We start from the raw sequence: 19,889 nt of genomic DNA on the forward strand, positions 1-19,889 counted from the left end.
AAACAAGAAACCAGAACAGGGGCGACCGTATAGAATTAGCAAACATGATGGATACATATAAAATGAAAGATGTGTGGAGGATCATGCATCCAAATGATCGAGGTTACACTTTCTACTCTAGCCCACACAACACATTTACCCAAATTGACTATATATACCTATCCAAAGACCTCTCCGACACGACAACGCACTCAGATAGTTCCGATTACATGCTCAGACCACGATATGGTACTGGTGGACATTAGGTGGGAAAACTTACCAGTCAAGGGAGGGAAATGGCGGTGTAATGAGAGTCTCTGGAAAGATGCAGTCTTCAAGACAGAAATGGGACTGAAATGAACAAATACCTCAAAATGAACAATACCGGTGAGGTATCTAAGCAAGTAGTTTGGGAAACGGGGAAAGCCACTTGGAGGGGTATTTTAATACGGGAAGGGTCTTCCAAGAAAAGGGAGCGAAGGATCATTGAACACAGACTCAGAACCGAAATCAGCCAGTTGGAGTGGGATATCAGGAAGGATGCAGGGGTTGATCCTGATAAAAATGAATGAAGCAAAACGGAAAAGGGAGGAACTGAAACTGTTGGAACATGAGCAGATTCTGCGCAAGCTTCGACTCCTGAAGCAGACATTTTATGAAAAGGGAGACAAGGCTGACGCACTACTGTCCGCAAGACTCAGAGAACAGAGAGCTGGGCTAAAAGTAGCAGAAATAATTGAGGACAACCCCGATACGACCCACACTCCCCCCACCATCCCAGAATGTTTTGCCAACTTCTACAAGACCCTATACACCTCCGAAACAAACCCTGACCAATCAGATACAGAGTCCTATTTGTCCTCAATCGATATGCCCAAGATATCAAGCCCAGACTCGGAGCTACTAGAATCCCCTATATCTGAACAAGAAGTCCAAGATGCAATAAAGAGGCTAACCATAGGCAAATCCCCGGGTGAGGATGGCTACACGGCCGGGTTTTACAAATCCTTCAGCACACAACTAACGCCATTCATGGCGGAACTCTTTAAAGAGATATTAGAGACTGGGAAAGCCCCAGACTCCTTCACACGGGTATTAATCACGGTAATCCCCAAAGAAGGGAGAAACCCCAAAAAATGTGGGTAATATCGCCCCCTCTCCCTACTCAATCTGGATGCAAAAATGTACACATGAGTTCTGGCTGCTAGATTAGAGATACTAATGCCCCACCTTATACACCCTGATCAGGTAGGATTCATAGTGGGGAGGCAGGGAGTGGACACAATGCGCAAAACACTTCACCTCATTCATATACCTCAAACTCTGTTCAATGAACCCGCCCTTCTTTCAAACGATGCAGAGAAAGCTTTTGACAGGGTAGAGTGGAGATTTCTGAGAACTGTCCTACATAAGGTGGGAATAGGCCCGAGGATCAGTAAGGGAATACAGGCGGTATACACATCCCCCAAAGCATCCATATTTGTAAATGGAGAATACTCCAGATAGTTCGAATTAGAATGTGGAACCCTACAGGGATGCCCTCTCTCTGCAATCCTCTTTGCACTTTCTGTAGAACCCCTGGCACAGAAAATGAGAGCCGACCCCATGGTGGAAGGCATTCGGCTGGGAGCGATGGAATATAAGGTAGCACTTTACGCCAACGATATACTTTTGCACATAACCAACCCCACGACATCCATTCCCCAAAACCTTCACCTATTAGAAGAACACTGTCAACTATCCGGGTTTAAGGTGAACAGAACTAAATCTACACTATTCCCCTTACAGGGATCGAAAGAAGAAAATGAAACCAGGTTCCTCCCACTCGGCCTCAAGATGGAACACTCTAAATTGAAATACTTAGGCATACAGATCACCAAAGCCCTGGCTGACCTATATGACGCCAACTTCCCCCCCTCCTCCAATGATTCTCTGCCGATCTAAGTAAATGGAACAAGCAAACAATCTCCTGGTTAGGACGACTTAACGCTATTAAAATGGTATGCCTCCCCCGGTTCTTGCACCCCTTTCAAAGGCTACCCATTGAGATACCAAAATGTTGGGTTTTTTTTCGAGGCCAAGGCCAAAAAAATCATTGTGAAATTCCTTTGGCTGGGTAAGAAGGCGAGAATTTCATATGATACTCTAACATTTCCCCAAAGAAAAAGGCGGAGTAGGGCTCCCTGATTTAAAAAAATAGTATGAAGCAACCCAACTACGCGTCCTAATTCCTTACCTACGTAAACACAAAAAGCCCAATGGATCCACATGGACAATCACTATTTATCACCAGCCACGTTATCGGAGTGGCTATGGGCCCCACAAAAAAGTTCCATAACAGACCTAAAGACCATCCAATACTGAGCACCATATGGGGCATATGGAGAAAAGGTAAAGGGATGCATAAGATCTCCACATGGCCATCCCCGCTGAGCCATCTATGATCCCCTGGAATCAACGAGCCCATCCCCAACGTAGGGAGATTCCAATCGCGGTATGAAGCTGGCCTAGAGAGGGTGGGGCAATTACAGAAAAAGGACTCTTATCTCACTCCCAGAATTGACTGAAGCCCTGGGAATAGGCCCATTGTCTGCCTTCCAATACATACAGATAAAAGGTGTCTTAACAAAACCAGCATGGAAGAATAAGCTGAAGAGAGACCTTACCCTCTTTGAAAAACTATTAGACTCTAGGACGGAATTTAAGGGCCCGATATCAGCAATGTATAAAGAACTGATAGAAGCAGGAGACGGGACCACAGAACCGTTGGGAGGTAGATGGGAAAGGGACCCAGGAGAACAGATAAGCCCGGATTTGTGGGTAAGAATGTGTAAAGCGGCATCACAAACATCCATGTCAAGCTAATACAAGCTACACGCTATCAAACTTCTACATAGATGGCAGTACGACCCGCTCAGGCTTTCCAAAATGTTTCAAACAGCCAAACCAAGATGCTGGAGGGAATGCGGGGAGGTGGCTGACTACTGGCATATGTGGTGGGGTTGCTCCCGAATAAAGGTATTTTGGGAGGAGGTCCTGGGTTGGATCAAAGATAGACGGTATCCATAGGGTGGCTGACCCCCACCTTATATTATTTGGCCTTGAAAAGAATGAGGACAAATGGAGTAGGGTTAAAGGGCTGGCCCCCCCATCTACTGCTAGCCGCTCATGCCATGCTGGTAACAAAATGGAAATCCACAACGGTGCCGAGTAAAATTGAATGGATCAATGTAGCCTCCAAAATATACACAATGGAAATAATAACGGCATCGCTACACGGAAGATCATCACAATGCGAGGCCCTATGGATGAACTTTACAAATAAACATCTTTCAAGTTCACCAAAGTGCCAACCTGATGGATCCTCAGGGTTGTAATGTAACAGAAAAGAACGAAAGGGTTATGAACCGAGACAATGAAGGCCTGCCCAACGGGAAATCCCCTCAACTGTCAAACTGTGACCACCTATTGACACACAGAAAAAACTTCTTAAGATGTTTGCTCGACCAATTGGGGGCGGGGAGGAGGGCGAAGGGAATGTTATGTTAATCCATTACAGCCCGGGAATGGAAGCATGAATATGATTGTATGAAAATATGACAATACTAAAAAGCTCTGATCTCGCACTGTAACCATGAGCTCGTAATCTTTTACTATGTAATGTGACTTATGAACAAAATTCAATAAAATCAAATTTTTAAAAAAGAAAACGGCATGAGGTTCTGGGCCAAGCTCCCTTTGACCATGATGGGGAGGGTGGCACTGTTAAAGATGGTGGTGCTGCCTAGGCTGTTGCACTACTTTGTGAATATACATATACGATACCCAAGCGATTCTTTGTTAAAATCCAGAGTATATGTAGGGGGTTCATATCGCACAATTCTAGAAACAGAAAAGCATTGTGGAAACTGCAAAACACGTATGGTCAAGGGGGCATTAAATTGCCCAACTTCTAGATGTATAATATAGCCAGCCAACTACAATATGTGGCGAGGTGGTTATCGGAAGGCTCGACGTCGGAGTCCAGATTGGTGAAGGCTGAATGTGTCCCGTTTTTCCTGAAAGAATGGATATGGTTGACAAAAATCACAGCAAGATTGGGGGACAAGGATGTTAGACTTGGGTTGAAAGATAGGGCGACGAGCCTGCCGGGTCATGGAGAACCCGTTCCAGTGTTCCCCACAGATGCCGCTAGTGGCACTGAAGGGAGTGGATGAGCAGTTGTGGAAGATAGTCCAGAAGCATTGGGAACTGATAGGTATAGCAACGCTGGGGGATGTGTGGCAGGATGGGAAGGCGGTGGAGTTTGACACACTGGTGGAAGACACCGGTTTACACTAGGGACAGTATATCACTACGGTTGGTGCGGAAGATAAAAGACACTTGGTCGGAAATAGCATTGAAGAGTCAGCCCGACACGGCCATAGAAACATTTTATGACGTGTCCAACGGAGGCCATGAGGTCTCCCGAATTTACGAACTGCTGATGTCAAGGGTGGGGAAGGAGGTGATTCAGTTGAGACGGGATTGGGAGGAGGAAGCTGGGGGATCTATGAGTGATGGGTTGGGGGTGAGGGTACAGGGATACCACAAAAAAGTGTCCAGGAACACGACGTTGCAACAAATCCAGTTATACGTTACCCACAGAGCATACATGAGCCCTCAGAAGATTGCAAGGTTTAAGAATGCAGGAACACAAACATGTCCTCAATGTGGAGAGGAGAATGCGGGACTGGTACATATGTTCTGGGAATGCCTAGAAATAAGGAGATTCTGGAGAAAGGTGGCCCACCTTTTGACTGAGAAGGAGATTAGTCTGGAGGTGGAATCTTTGTGGACAGGCTTGGTGGAGGGGTTCCCTAGGCCGCGTAAATTGAAACATGTGAGAAAACTTTAAGACCTGGCCTATATACTTGCTAAGCGCAGAATTGCCATGAGCTTGGAAAGCAAGTAATAGACCAAAATTAGAAGCTTGGTGGCATGACCTTCAGAAATGGGCAGATGCGGAAACGGTGGTGTGGAGCGAAGCAGTCAATAGAGGGGGAGATGAAGAAGCAGAGGCATTGATAGCCTGGAGGCACTTCGTAGCTCCACTGTCTGGGTCTGCCCAGACTTGTCCAGAAGGCGACGATTCCTCAGGGGTAGAGGAGGGAGGGGCGTCCTCAGATAAAGTGGTGGAAGACGATGATGTGGGGTAGGCTCGTGATGGGGAGGGGGTTAACAGGGAGGCGGTGGACACATCAAGAAACTGTACATGAAAATTGAAATGTACTGTTGTTCACCGTCTGGTTTCTTTTGGTTGTTTTTGTTTGTTGAAATTAATAAAAATTGTTTTAAAAAAAACAGTTGCTCGAGTTAGAGCATGATCTTGGAGCAGAGTATTCTGCCTCCTTCCGGCTGGTCCTTAGCTATACTGTGAGTGTTCACCCAGTGTCTCTTGGTTCCTTTCTTATCTTCATGCAATTCATTCTCTAGGTTCTTGTTCAGCCTGGTTGCCCTGCACAGCTGGCTGCTTGCGGGGCAAGGGTCCATTAAGCCTCATGTATTTTCTCCCCATTGGTCCTCTACTTCTTTGCGGCCCCAGAGCTGGTCTCGACCCCTCTCCACTTGTGGATGGCCCCTGTAGACTCCCCGGTTCAGCCCCTAGGTCTGCCGTTACGTGACCCAGTGCCTGCTCAGCCTCCTCTGCTGAGGTTAGGCGGTATTCCACTCTCTCCACTTCGAATTCCAATGAGAACGGGTAGCCCCATCGATATCTGATCCCTTTATCTCAAAGCCATGTCGTGAGGGGTCTACAGGCTCTGCGCCTGGCCAGGGTGAGATTCGGGAGGTCCTGGTATATTGCTACTTTGGGGCCTTAAATTCTATTTCTCTCAGCCATATAAAGATTGAATAAGGCTGGTGCAAATATGCAGCCTTGTCGGAGACCATTGTAGGTACAAATAGTATTGGATAGAAGCCCCTCACAGTTCATACGTATTTGGATTTTTGACCTTTCATGCAAAGGGATTAATATGCACTGGAGACCCCCCCGGAAGACCCAGTTTGTTTAATTTAGTCCATTGTACATTTCTGTCAACAAAATCGAACGCCTGGGATAGATTCATGGAGGCCATATATACTGCCGAGCCATTTTGACCCCAAGCCAATCTTCGGAGAGCACATACTAGAATGCCTCCCACATCTGTCCCTGTTAGGCAGAATCCTGTGCAGTGCCCTTAGGCACCACTACACACAATTAAGACTACAGGTGGCAATAAAAGTTTTACCTTTGGTACAAGCCTGTACTACTAAGTCATAGTGGTAGCAGTAGCAGTACAGCCAGGCGTATCTCAAGAGTATATGAGCAGTAGCAGAGATTACACAAAGGGACCACAATTACTTTGACTCAAGCAAACACTGACTCAAGGTTTCAGGTAAAAAATCTAAGTACATTTATTTGTACACCATCAGTTATAAACACAACAACTCTATTAAACTTTAAACAAAACCACACGTTAAATATACTAAAACTAACCAATTCACTTTGTACAGTATGTCTCAAGGTAAGCACCCTGTGTTTGAATGAACCGGTGTTATGAACAAAACACGATACCGCGGATACGGTTGCGATCACTTTTTGACAGTTCGGTCTACTTAATAAATGCGTATCCATGACATGAAATGCTACCGGGGCAAAAGCACACTTAGCACCTGAGATACCGAGAGGGAGTTGGAGGCAAAAATCACAGGCAATATTTAGGTTAGGCAGGCAGTATTGAGAAACACTCAGAAACAGGAGTTCAAAAGTCAAAGGGTAGGAGCCAGGTTTAGGTGACACCGGAGACCTGGGCCAAATATCACACCGTTAGACAGTTCACGATTCAGCATAGCCCCAAAAGTACTTGGATATTGTCAAATGTTCAGAAGCAAAAGTTATAAGAAGGAGGGAAGACAAGGACGAGCCTTGGAGATGAAGAAAAGGGGTTCACCCAGTTTCCTCGAGTAGGACACAGTACCTTATTGCAACGATGCAGCTGGTGCCCTGGCAGTTGTTCCTGTTAGTTTCCCGCAGACTCACGATTCCTTGAGCTTCGTTGTGAAGGAGGACGTCTGAAGGGGGTCTGCACCATGCAGGGATGAAGCCGGCGGCAGCGACAACGAAAAAAGGTGTGCTCCTTAAAAACAGGAGAGGCTCAGCAGGTGGCTATCCGGACCACTACAGCAGTGTGCATAGATTTCGACCACAGCGGAGATCTCTGGCTGAAGACAATGAGCTGGTTATCCCCACCAGGCTCAAGCGAAGACGACTCCGGACTGGATCTCCTCTTAGTCATTGAAGTGAAGATAGCTCAGGAACTGCAGAAGGGCTTCACCGGGACGGGGTAGTTGCAGCAGCCGTCGTCTCTCCGATTCACTTTGATTCCTTGTAGTTCCAGAGGCGACTGACTTCTAGCCCAAGAGACCTGCCTTTTATGTGCAAAACCCCCATTCACACAGCCTGGCTGTCAATCACACAATATAATAGCCAAGAACAGTAACGCGTTTATCTAATATAATCGCAGTACAAAAGTTAGGGTAGATACTACTGCCACCAGCCAAGTCTAAATGTTAAAAGAGCAAAACAATTCTCAGGGAGGTACAGACAGAAAAGGGGTACAAATTAGCCCTTTCCAGTACTCCATGTAAGATGGGGTGTACTGGGTCAGTGGAAAAAATGACTATGTAAAGTAAATGGCAACTTTTTTTTTCATGACAACATTTTATTAAGTTATACAAATCAACATATCAGCGACAGTACAGAGACACTAAATTGCTATATTTTAGTAGCATCGGATATTGTGATGGCCAAGGATCAGTGGACGCCAGCAGGAACTCCATTGTTCGCCTTCGCGTTATTGCGGTACACTTCTAATAACACAGAGGCAGTTGCAGCAGGGGACATATATATATACAGATCAATGGATTGGTCGATATAGAGAAAGGGCTGCTCTGTAGCCATCTAGTTAACAGCGGTCTTCTGGATAGCGCCGGAAATCTGGTTGCATAATCCATGAAAGGAACCCAAATGTTCATAGCCTTATTGAAAGTATTAGTACGAATTGCAGTCACTTTTTCCGCCACCGCAATGTCCTAACACTTAGACCACCATAATGCAACTGAGGGACCATCTACATTCTTCCACAATCGGGCCTTGGCTATTTTTGCTGCAAGGAGTAAATGAGTACATAGACATGGAATATGCCCCGAGATTGGTAGAGCCCCCCCCCACCCGTTTCACCCAGGAGAATAATTCCCGAATCCCAAGGAATGGTAAGTCCTGTGATGTCCTTGATATGTTTGATCACCTCCCTCCAGTATACCTCCACCTTTGGACAGGCCCATACCATGTGAAATAGGGAGCCAGGGTTGGTGTAGCCTCGCCAACAGCGGTCAGAGAGTTTCGGATGCGTTTTATTGACCTGGACTGGCGTCACATAATATCTATAACAGAGCTTGTAACCTCCCTCCCTATCCGTCGTACATTGTGAGCTCTTGTGCAATCTAGCCCATATTTTGGCCCACTCCTCTATTTCCATTTCTTTTTTCTTGGGGTCAGCCCTGTCCAGGAGGCGGTACAACGCTGAGATTTTGCCTCTTTTGGTTGTGGTTGTGAGAGTAATCTCTAGGGCTGTCAGCTCTCTGGGGCATTTCTCACGCACCGCCTTGTGAGACAACCAGTGCCATATTTGGGTATAGCGGAATCTCTCCCGCTCTTCTATCCTGAATTTCTCTTTGCATCTTTCAAATGAGATAGGAGATCCCTCCTCCATAAAGTCGCCTACTCTGCGCAGACCACCTTCCTCCCAAGCCCGAAAATTATAGTTACAACAGCCCAGTGAGAATTCCGGGTTGTTCCACATAGGCGTGAGGGGGCCAAGTGTGCCCCGTATACCCCATTTCCTTGCTGCTGCTTTCCAGCTACGGCTAACTGTAAGTGTGGCAGTTAGGGGGCCTTTATTTGCTTGCGCTTTAATTTCAGGCAAATGAGCCAGGTCCGCAGGATTACCCGGGCACCAGAACTCCTCAATCTGTGTCCATCTCGGCACATCCTCTTCTTGCACCCAGGAGAACGCATGCGATAGCTGTGCTGCTAGGGTATATCTAGCTATATCTGGGACTCCAAGCCCGCCCTGGTTCTTGTCTCGCAACATTATTCGTTTAGCGATGCAAGGCTCCCCCCCCCCAGACAAAACCCTGCAATTTCTTTTGCATATCTACCAGCACTGGGCCCGGAATACGGGTCGGGAGCGTTGAACAGAAATATAGCCATCTGGAAATTATGTTCATTTTTATGGCCGCAATTCGTCCGAACCAGGAAACCTCCCCAGAGGCCCACTTGTTTAAATCCTTCTTGAGATCTGCGATAAGTTGTGGAAGTTCGCAGCATACAGCCGGGTCGGATCTCTAGTGATGCACACCCCGAGATATTCGATCGCATCGGTCACCCATGGGATTGGCAACAGTCGGTTTAGGAAGGACCTATCTTGTCTGGAGATATTAATAGCCAGAGCCGATGATTTGTCTAGGTTGACTGAACCCTGAGAATGCCCCAAATTCTTCAATTTCCTTCGATAGGGATTCGAGAGATGAGGCCAGATTTGATACTGTTATCAATACGTCATCCGCATAAAGCGCAATTTTGTATTCCCTGCCACCAATCTAGACTCCCCTAATCCTAGCATTCTGCCTGATCCTGGCCGCCAGAGGCTCTATAGACAAAGCAAAAATCAGAGGCGAGAGTGGGCACCCCTGTCTCGTGCCCCTTGAAATCCGTATTGCCTCGGATCTCCTGCCATTGACTCGCAGCTGTGTCGTGGGGGCTTGGTAGTTGGCCATTACCCATGTGATGAAATTAGGACCAAACCCGAAATGGTCTAGAGTTGCTCGTAGATACCCCCAGTCCACCAGATCAAATGCTTTATGAGCATCGAGAGAGACTGAATATTATCATGGGTCCCTCTTCCTGGTATAAACCCCGTCTGATCACTATCGATCAGACCCGGTAATACCTCTCCCAATCTGACCGCCAATATTTTAGCAAATATCTTACTATCATTGTTCATTAGCGTGATGGGCGGTACAAAGTGGTCAGTTCTAGAGCCTTTCGAGGCTTGGGAAGCAAGACAGTTAAAGACTCCACCATGGACCCAGTTACAGAGCCAGATGACAGGAAGGAATTAAATAAATCCACTAGATTGGGAACCGGATACCTGCAATATTTCTTGTAAAAAACTGCAGATAGGCCATCAGAGCTGGGAGCCGTAGATTTCAAGACTTCAATAGCAGCAGTAATTTCTTCGGTGGAGATGGGTCGCTCGAGGTGCTCCAGCCGGATCGAGTGCTGTCTGGGTAAGGACTGTAAGTACTTTGGTAAGTTTTCTAATGCTGTTGGCGATCCCTGCATAATGCTTGAGTGGTATCTAACAAGTTCATTGATTTTGTCCGCATCGGTATAGAGGATTCTCCCATCTGCCCCAGATAATGTGAGGATATTGTTCCTGACTCGGGCCTTCCGCAGTTTTTGCGCTAGAATTTTATTCGCTTTATTCCCTTTTGAGTAATAAAACAGTTTTGTGAAGGCTAAGGATTTAGCAGTTCCATCAGCGCAGTGCATTTCCAGGGCCGTTTTTGCTTTTCTCAGTTCTCTCTCCCTTTTCCTGGAATATCGCTTTTTAAATTCGGCCTCCAATTGATTCACTCTCTCCTCCAGTTTGGCTGCGGCGAGGTTCGCAACCTTCCATTATTCGGCTCCTGCACTGATTAGCGTTCCTCTAACTACTGCCTTCATAGCGTCCCAGCTGACAGGGCTTGGAGAGGTCTCAATGGTGTTTTCTTTGAAATAATTAACAATTACATTTTCAACCTCCATTTTTATGGCCTCATCCAGTAGAAGAGCATCGTTCAGTCTCCAGTATCTTTGAGCAGGACTCTTTTGGCCCGAGACAGCTAATTTCGCAGTCACCGGGGCATGATCCGATACCATGAGGGTTTGTATTGCCAGATCATCCAAACACAGGTAAAGAGCCCCTTTAATCAGCAATAAGTCAATTCTCGAGAAGCCTTTATGCACCTGAGAATAATGGGTATAGTCTCTTGCTGTCCCATTAAAGAGCCTCCAGGCATCTACAGTTTCCGTTTCCCTCAGTAGCTTGATTAATGCTGATGCTTGGACAAAGTCCAATTTGGTGGGCGGAAGAGTTTTGTCCATTTGGGGGTTTGGCATCGCATTGAAGTCCCCCGCCCATGATCAAGTGCCCTTCTTGAAATGACAGAATGATTGGGATTAGGCTTGTTGTGAAGGCAGCCTGAGCAGTATTGGGGCCGTAGATTGCAACAATCGTGATCGGGAGCTCCTCAAATAGCCCTTTTAGCAACATAAACCGCCCATTTGGATCTCTTCTAATAGTAATTTTTGTCAGGGGGATCCTGTCACTCAGGAGTATGGCTACACCTCTCTTCTTCTGACCAGAAATGGCAAAGAATGCTTGTTTGCACTTGTTGAATCGTACTCTATGTTCATCTTCCTGTGATAGATGCGTTTCTTGGAGAAACACAATGTCCCCGGCTAATTGCCTGAGTCTGTGCTGCACAGCTTTCCGTTTCCGGGGCAAATTGAGACCTTGCACATTCCATGATAGGATTGTTATTTCGCTTACATCAGCCATCGCCTTCTATTCCTTGTTTGCCTGCACATGGGTGCCCTCACGCCTGCTGGTTTCGAACGTCCCCAGACTGCAGTCCCTTCAAGTTGTCGGTGTTGCTTCACCCCCCCTGAACAAGAATAGGAAATAGTAACAGCACCCTGCAGCCACTGGGGAACTGGTGGCATTGATGCGCTTATATTGGCCAACTGGACCACCGAACCAACTGACTATCAAAACTGATGTTGAACACCCACATCGCCCATTCATCAACTCCCGTCAATGCCGACCGAGCCAAGAGTTTACGCTACCCACTACCCTGGAGTAGCAGTAGATTCAGGTTAGCCCGGTTCAGAGTGTTTCTTAGAAGGGCCCTGAGGTCTACGCGGGCGGGCAGGCCTCGACCATGATCCTGCTGAGGGGTTTGTCGTGCCGAGATTGAGATGGATCTTCGGAATCTGAGGCGCCTTCCTTTTCTCTGATTCCCATGAATTTGCCGGCCTCTTTTGGTGACCTGATTTGCCTCTGAGCCCCCTCCCATATAAACTTGACCGCGGTGGGGAATCCCCATTGGTAGGCGATCTTCCCTCGCAGCCATTCCGTAAGTGACATGCAATGTGGAATTCGCCAGGCCTTGGTATAGCGATATTTTAGACCCTTGAAAAGTTATTTGTCCCATCTGTCTTGTTTCGCGCATAATTTCACCGTTAACTTGATAGAAATTAACCCTTACCAAGACATCTGGGGGGAAGCCCGACACGGATCTCGGAGCTGATCTGTGCACCCGGTCCAATTCTAGTGGTGCATCATCCGGCTGGGTAATAATGTATCTAAACAGCTCCGAGACATGTTTCCTGAGCTCCAAGTCTGCTACAGATGTTGGAATCCCCCGAACATGGATGTTATTTCTCCGTGACCGTTTTTCTGTTTCCTCTTGCTTGGCTTCAAGTAGGGCACACCTCTCCTCCAGCGCTTTGATTCTATCCCTGCCGAGCTCGCCCTCAAATCGCTGGTCACATACTTCCGACTTGGGCTCTGCTGTCCTTCTCTCAACCTCTCCAACTCTTTTATCCAAGGACGTTATTTTTTGCGTAACTACTTCTGTACTTTTGCGAATTTCATTTGTCAGTGCAGAGAGTAGCTCCTGCAAATCCGCCTTGGTCACCTTTTGTGCACTGCTGTTAGTTGAAGCTGCGCTGACAGGGGCATCCCCCACAGAGAGGCCCTCAGATATGTCCTCTTTCTTGGATCTTTCGCCCTGTGAACTGGCCATTAATGTCGCAATGTCCGTCTGTTTGGATAACTTCCCACTCCTAGACATCCTGGCACCCAACTGCCACACTACTCTCCACTTAGGTATGTATTCACCTATTTATTTTGCCCCTGCAAGCCAGGGGGGCAGACTGAGTGCGATGGCTGGTGAAATCAGGCAGGGCGGACGGAGCCCCTGAAGGAGTGCTGCTGATTAGAGCCGACAGAGATCGATTCGTAGTGTTACTGCCTTCCTTATGGTTCGGGCCACACTAATTTTAATGTAGTGCTTTTGCGAAGTGTACAGCCAGTCTGGGATCAAGGCGGAGGAAGCGTTGGTCAATCAGGCCATTCCCATTGCTGCTCCTACGTTTGCTCGAGGTGCCGCGTCAGCTCCCCCCACGGCTGCCGGTGCACGCTCAAGCCTCCCGCCGGCCCCATCGCGGGCGTATAGTGGAAATACCGCCACAGCAGCGGGACAATTGTTCCGCGAGTCTCCGGCACTGCAGAGGCCCCAATGCGCCGCCCACCGCAGCCGAGCCAGCCAGGCCGCTGGGTATCAATTCCTGTATGTGCGTTTCAGCGCTGGACCTCACAGCTTTCCAGACCTTCAACGTAGGCGTACCTCAGAACAGCTTGGCGGTCATCCAAGATGACTCGGGGAAGCGACTCGGGACCTTCGCGGATCCTCAGGAAGGGGACCAGCTCTAGTTACAGTCTTGTGAAGGACCTGCGAGACCCAGCTCCTGCCGCCCCGATCCTCCTTCCCTTAGCTGCCGGGCGTCTCCCCTCAGGATCCCCACAGCAGAGTCCTCTGTGAACCGGGAGCCTCCCGGTGGCCTCATCTGGGGTTCGGGCAGCAGACATCTGCCGCTCCACTCTCAGGCGGCGTGGGATTGCCTAAGTCAGTTCGCTCGGCGGCCCACGCTATCTTCCTGCAGCCGCACCTCCCCCATTCCGCATCCTCGGTTAAGCAGTGGCGAGGCCGCCATTTTGCCACTGGGGACTCCACCGGACCTACAAGTGACCGAACATCGAAAATCGGCTACCCTCCAGGAAACCGTTCAGCATGCAGCTGCAGCTAGTCCTCCCACATGCTGTGGCCCAATTTCAGCGAAAAACGGAGACTGGAGAAGGCGCTAGCTCACAATGCACATCGGGCCAGCCAGGAGCTTCTAGGAAAGCATACTACGCGCGGCCGCTCCAAGCCACGCCCCCCTGAGTAAATGGCAACTTTACCTTTCTCTGGGGGACAGTAGTCAGCCCCAGCGAAATGGAGTCAGAGGGAAGCCTTAAAGACGACCCTGGGTTACTACACTAAAGGTGCTGTGTAACCCGTACAAGAACAGGGGCACCTGGAGTGGTGTGCTCCAGTGCCCAAGATCACACAATGAGTAAAACACATAGGCAGAACATATGTAAAAAGGATGTACACTCTTACCAGGTGGAAAAAATAAACTCTAGAAATCCAGCAAAGCTGTTGGGGGACTCATTAGGTGAGGGAAATTAGCCCTAGAAGGAGAATTCTCCCTAACAGTTCCCACCTGCCTTCTAAATCTGATTTGTTGGATTGATAGGATTTCCTTTTTAGTACTCCATTCTTCAATATATTTTAAGATAATGCTCGAATTTCGTTTGGAATTCGCATCTAGTAGTGATATTGGTTGGTAGCTCTGAGGGGAGGCCCTGTCGCCCTTCTTGTAGATGGGAACAAGATATGATATCTTCCAAGAGGCGGGCAGACATTTAGTAATAATATCTTTAAACAGGATATAAAGTGCTCTTGGCCATAAATCAGGATTATTTCTTAAGGCGGCGGTCCTTAAATCGTTAGGTCCCGCTGCTCTTGATGAGCTCGCCTTGTTTATTAAGTTCTTAATATCAATAGTGAAGGATATATCCCAGGTGTGAGCCTTCAGCTCATCCATTTACATAAATGATATACTTTTTTCCCATAGATACTACCAAAATGCCCTGCCTAGGCCGTTTCAGATATTGCATTGCTTTGAGTTGAGGACTGAGTAATTTCCATGGCGTTTACTAACGTCCAAAATTGTCCGGTATTGCCATCTTTCAGGGATTCAATCATGTTTTCGTTGTCATTTTGATACATAAGTTCCTTTTATCCAGTTTCTGAATTTTTGTTTAGCCTTCTTTACGGCCATTTGTTTTTGCTCGATTGGTATTGGAGTTTTCAGTATTGTACGTATTCCTCTTCGGTGAAATTTCTTCATATTCTGAACCGTCAGATCAAACCCATATTTATGCTTTTTGGATACCGGCCGAACTCTTGAGTCTTTCACTGTTTTTTTAATTAGAGACTGGATGTAAGGAACAAAGTTGGTGTGTGAGTATGTGTACAAATTCATATCTATGGTGGAGCTAATGAAGTCAGTCATAAAAAGAGTATTTAGTTTACCAACATTTCCTCTAAGCCAGACAATTTTGGATTTGATAGTATTCACGCTTAAAGGTGCCTTATAGCATTTTCTTGTATTTCAGCCTACAGAGGCATATAGGAGGGCCTGAAACATCTTGTGATCGCTAATTTAATTCTGAATTCTTTGACCTGATCAAAAAGGCCCTTAAGACAAACATGTAATCAATGTTTGATGTATGCTTGCCATCTGACCAGGTGGCTGTGCTCACAGTGGGGTCATGAAGTGCATTTACAGAATATAAGCCCCAGTTGACAAGCAGATCTAACCAGATTTGGCCTTGAAGAGTTTTTCTTGTACGTGAAAAGGGACCATTTAAGTTTTTATGTTGACTGGTCGTCTACAAAACAAATATTAATATCAACTCAGAACAATGATGATCATTTATGTCTTACAACGGGCATTCTGAATTTAGGTCTCCTACTATAATTATCTGGCCCCCAGGAGTATTGATCATCCAATCTGATCAGCTCGTTTATCGCTCTTAGGGTCTCTCTAAGATTTAATAGGGGGTTCCAATATATATTAATTAGCAAGAGGTCTTTACACGGGTACTTTAGGGGGAACACCAATGAGACAGCTAACACGCCTATTACAACATTTAAAGAGTTAATCACGCTAATATCATGGCCATTTTTTATTGCTAGCAGCCCACCTGCAGGCCTCCCTCTCATCCCCTTAGTGGCTAATACAGCTCCTACTTCATATCCATCGAAACAAGGGATGGAGGTCAGCCATATTTCTTGTAGACACGTTATTGGAAATTCCTTTAAGCAGAGACAATTCCATACAGGTGCATACATTTATAAAACCTCTGGAATTCCATGATGTTGTCGAGAAGTATTGAGTCTGGCTAAAGCTGGGTTTTTAGGCATTGTAGTTGAGAGATGGATTCTCTCAATGTCCTTGCCGTGTAAGATCCTTTTGGGTACCATGGCGAGGATTGCTAAATCTGCTGCTAATGGTTAAGGGATCATATCTCAATTTGTTTAGATGGTTTACCTCCGCCAACAATGCTTCGTAAACTACACAGAAGTGAAAAACCAGCTGAACATGGTAGTACTTATCTGGGTGGATGAAGTCTACCAATTTTAAATCCCCAGATGTTATAAGTTTTAAGCTTGGAACTTCGTTTAAGAGGGCTAGAACTTCCCATCTATTTAATGAATCGGGTCCCCCATACCCAAACATATAGTACAATATTAGGCTTGGATCGTCCGGAAAGCCTGATTTCCTCCATTTGACGGTACCAAGTGTACTGTTAAAGACAGATTTTGGGAGCCTAGGCGCCCTTGGGGAGAAATGAATAGACGTGTGATGTGGCTGGGGGCCAGTTTGCTCATTATAGATAAAGTCCTCATCAGTAATCTGGGGAATTTCGTTTTCATTCCCCTGCAGGCCCCTTTGGTTTGACAAGTCTCTGTCGTTTTGTACCCCCAATTTCAGTAAAAGAGCTCTATGGTTACTTTATTCAACTCTAGTTATTTTCCCGTCTGGGTTTTTGGGAATATTTATTGGATTCAGTTGGGAGCCTACTGTCTTTTTTGGATTAACCATTATGCCCCAGATTGCTCCACCAAAGTTGGAAGGTTTAATTTCATCCCACACACCCATCATGTTCGTGATTGTGATCTTAACCATTTGTTCCAGCATCTCTTTGTAAACAGCTATTCCCTCACCCAACTCTCCATCTTGGATTCTCCCCCCCCCGCAGTACTGCCCCTACCTATACCTATGGCTGCCAGACTCTTTGTGTTTACAACTTCGTGAGTCGCAGTCCCCGGCTCCCCCTTTCCCTTTTTTTTTGTTTCGAGAAGGTCAGATTCCTTGTCCCACCTTTAAGGTCCGAGGGTCCCCATTTTGGTTCTGAGGGTCAATCCCAGTCATAAGGGTTTTGTTTTTCCTACTTTTATGTTTCATGGCACTAGTTGGGGAGTCTGTGGCCTCTACAGTCTTTCCTTGACAGTTCATTCAGTCGTGTTTTTGGCGAGTTCTGAAATTCGCGACCTCCTCCTCTAGGATCGTGGCCCGTGTACACTTTTCAGTGATTATTTCAGTAGTGTCACCGGATTCACTAACTATGGAACAGTGAAGGGGCCCAATTTCAAGAAGAGAGTCTGCAATATCTCTCCTAACCGAGTTTCTCCAATAATTTCTCTGGCCTTTATTTAGTCCTTTACGGGAATCCAGATTATAATTTTTGTTCTTTCCCCTGGCCTGGTTTCTTTTCCGGCCTTTTTTGGTAAAATTAGATTCTTCAATAGCCTTAATTACGGACACAAATGGAATTTCATGGGACTCGGCCGCTCCTCCAGGTTCTGTTACCAGTATGGAATTATTTAAGTACAGACGTGCATCCACCGTCTTCCCTACAAGTAGTACTGAATGACTAGATGCTGTGTTGGGCATGGTTATTACTATGTCAGGAGTGGCTACTCTAGGACTACTATTTGTATCTCCTATTCTATGAGCATTCAGATTGATCAATTGAATTGTGATAGCCTGGAGGCACTTTGTGTGCTCCCTCAATTCGCTCAGTATCATATCTTGAAGCCCCCCCCCAATGCACATATGATTTAGTCCCTCCTCCTAAATTTGGGGGGTGCCTGGGCCGAGGGTAAAGAAGTATCCAACCCCTCGCCCTGGCTCAAGGGATATTGAGAATGGGCTAACAGGGATATTTCTCCCGCTCCAAAAATGGGTGAAGTGTGCAAAAAAGATAAATCCACAGAATTTGTTGACGCAAGAACTTGCTCGAATGCGTCTTTTTCAGCGGGTATGAGTACCACAGCTGGGGAGACTACAGAATCCAAAAGAGTGGCGACAACTCACCCCTACACTGGTCCGACATTACAGCCGCCATCTTAGAAGGGGAGGGCAGCAGAGGAAGAACTAAGGCTCTAGCAATGCTATTTATTCTTGAAGTAAACAGAGGGGGGCAGACAAAATGTCATATTGATGAGCCACCATCCCGGGTTTATCCCTACAGCTTTGTAGTCTGGAGATTTCCCGGTGGGCCTCTGCACCCTGGGCCTCTTTTCTGTGGTATTTCCAAATGTTCTCATTGGAAAAGCATTGGGCTTGCTGAAAATGTGTCATATGGGGCCACTTTGAACTTTATTTCCAGGGCCTCTTTTGGTCCCCAGTAATTATTTCCAGGGCCTCTTTTAGTTCCCAGTCCAGCCCTGGTTTCATTCTTTTATAGCAGAGATGCAATCATAAAATTGCAGTTGGTAAAGAACAGTCGAGGTCTTGTTTCCAAGTTAGCGTGTTGAATATACATGAAACACCTTATTACCAACTTGCTTCTCTATAATATATGCTTGCGTGGAAATGCAAAAGGGCAGCTGCTACATTTCCTTAGCCCAGCAAACAGCACTCAAGTGGACTCCGGGATGTGCGCAGTCCGTGCCTAAAGTACTGTGCCTGCTGTTTGTGGGCGTGGTCAGAGCGTACATGCAGCAAAGTTTGTTTATGCAGCGTTTATACAGCTATAAGTGAAGAAAAAAGGGTAGATCTAATCCCAATACTGCGAGTCAGTATCTGTTCACAGTTCAAGTCCTTGTGGGTGTAAATTTGGCAGTTGCATCGCGTTTCTTCTCCAATACCTTTGTGAGCAGAGAAGCGTGACCAGACAGCAAACAGCACTCGAGGGCACTCCGGGACGCGCACACGTGCAAGGTGCCTAAAGTACTGTGCCTGCCATTTGTGGGCGTGGTCAGAGCATACATGCAGCAAAGTTCCTTACTTTTTACTGCACCATCCTCATCTCTCACTACTACACCCCCTTTCCTCAACTTTCCCTACACCCCTTATCTCTCACTACCCCCTCACCCCTCAACTCTCACTACAGCCCTCTTCTCATATAGTGTCCTGCTCGTTCTCCTAATAAACTCGCTCTCACTATTCTCACCCCCACGCTTCTCTTCTGCACTCTTATCCCCTCACCCTACTGTTCTACCCAGACATTCTTCCCCTACCCACTCCCTCTGCCTACTACCTTCACTCCCACTCGACCCTCACCTTCATAAACCTTCTCTCACTGCTTCACTTTCACAAACTGGTACCTCTCTCTCTCACTACCAATACCACACCTGCACTAAGCACTCCACTTGGTCTGCAATCCGTCTGGTCTCTCGGCCCACCTTCATGCCTCCTGACCTTACCAGAATACCTGCCACTTTGTCCATTCACTCCACTTGCCACTCCTCCTATTCACTGACCTTATATACTGTGCTCTTCCTGGTTCTGACCCTCCGCCCTCCAATCCACCATCTTCCATTGATTCTAGCGGTCACCTGACTGTGGGTCAAGCTATGCCTGTCTTTTCCCCAGGAGCTGGGTGAAAGGGGATACACTTTTTTAAAACCCTCAGTGCCTTCCCCATTTCCAGCTTGGTTTTGATGGCAGTGTTTGATGGTTTCCCTGCTGGTTCTCAGACGTACTGTGGGTTTGGTAATTTGTTTTTCTGTTGTGGCAAGTTATTTGCTTTTCTGAGGTGCTGGACACTGTTTGGTTATGTCGAAGTGTTAAAGTCTGTATTAGTTGCAGCGTTTCC

General features: G+C 46.8%; 1 protein-coding gene across 2 annotated transcripts in view; it reads right to left on the bottom strand.

Annotated features, from left to right (window-relative positions):
- ZSWIM8 (zinc finger SWIM-type containing 8) overlaps nt 1-19,889 on the bottom strand; it is a 3,132,642-nt gene that overhangs the window by 1,142,386 nt on the left and 1,970,367 nt on the right. The window lies entirely within an intron of this gene.

This window comes from Ambystoma mexicanum, chromosome 8, assembly GCF_040938575.1.
Source record: "Ambystoma mexicanum isolate Mex_15411 chromosome 8, UKY_AmexF1_1, whole genome shotgun sequence".
NCBI lineage: Eukaryota > Metazoa > Chordata > Amphibia > Caudata > Ambystomatidae > Ambystoma > Ambystoma mexicanum.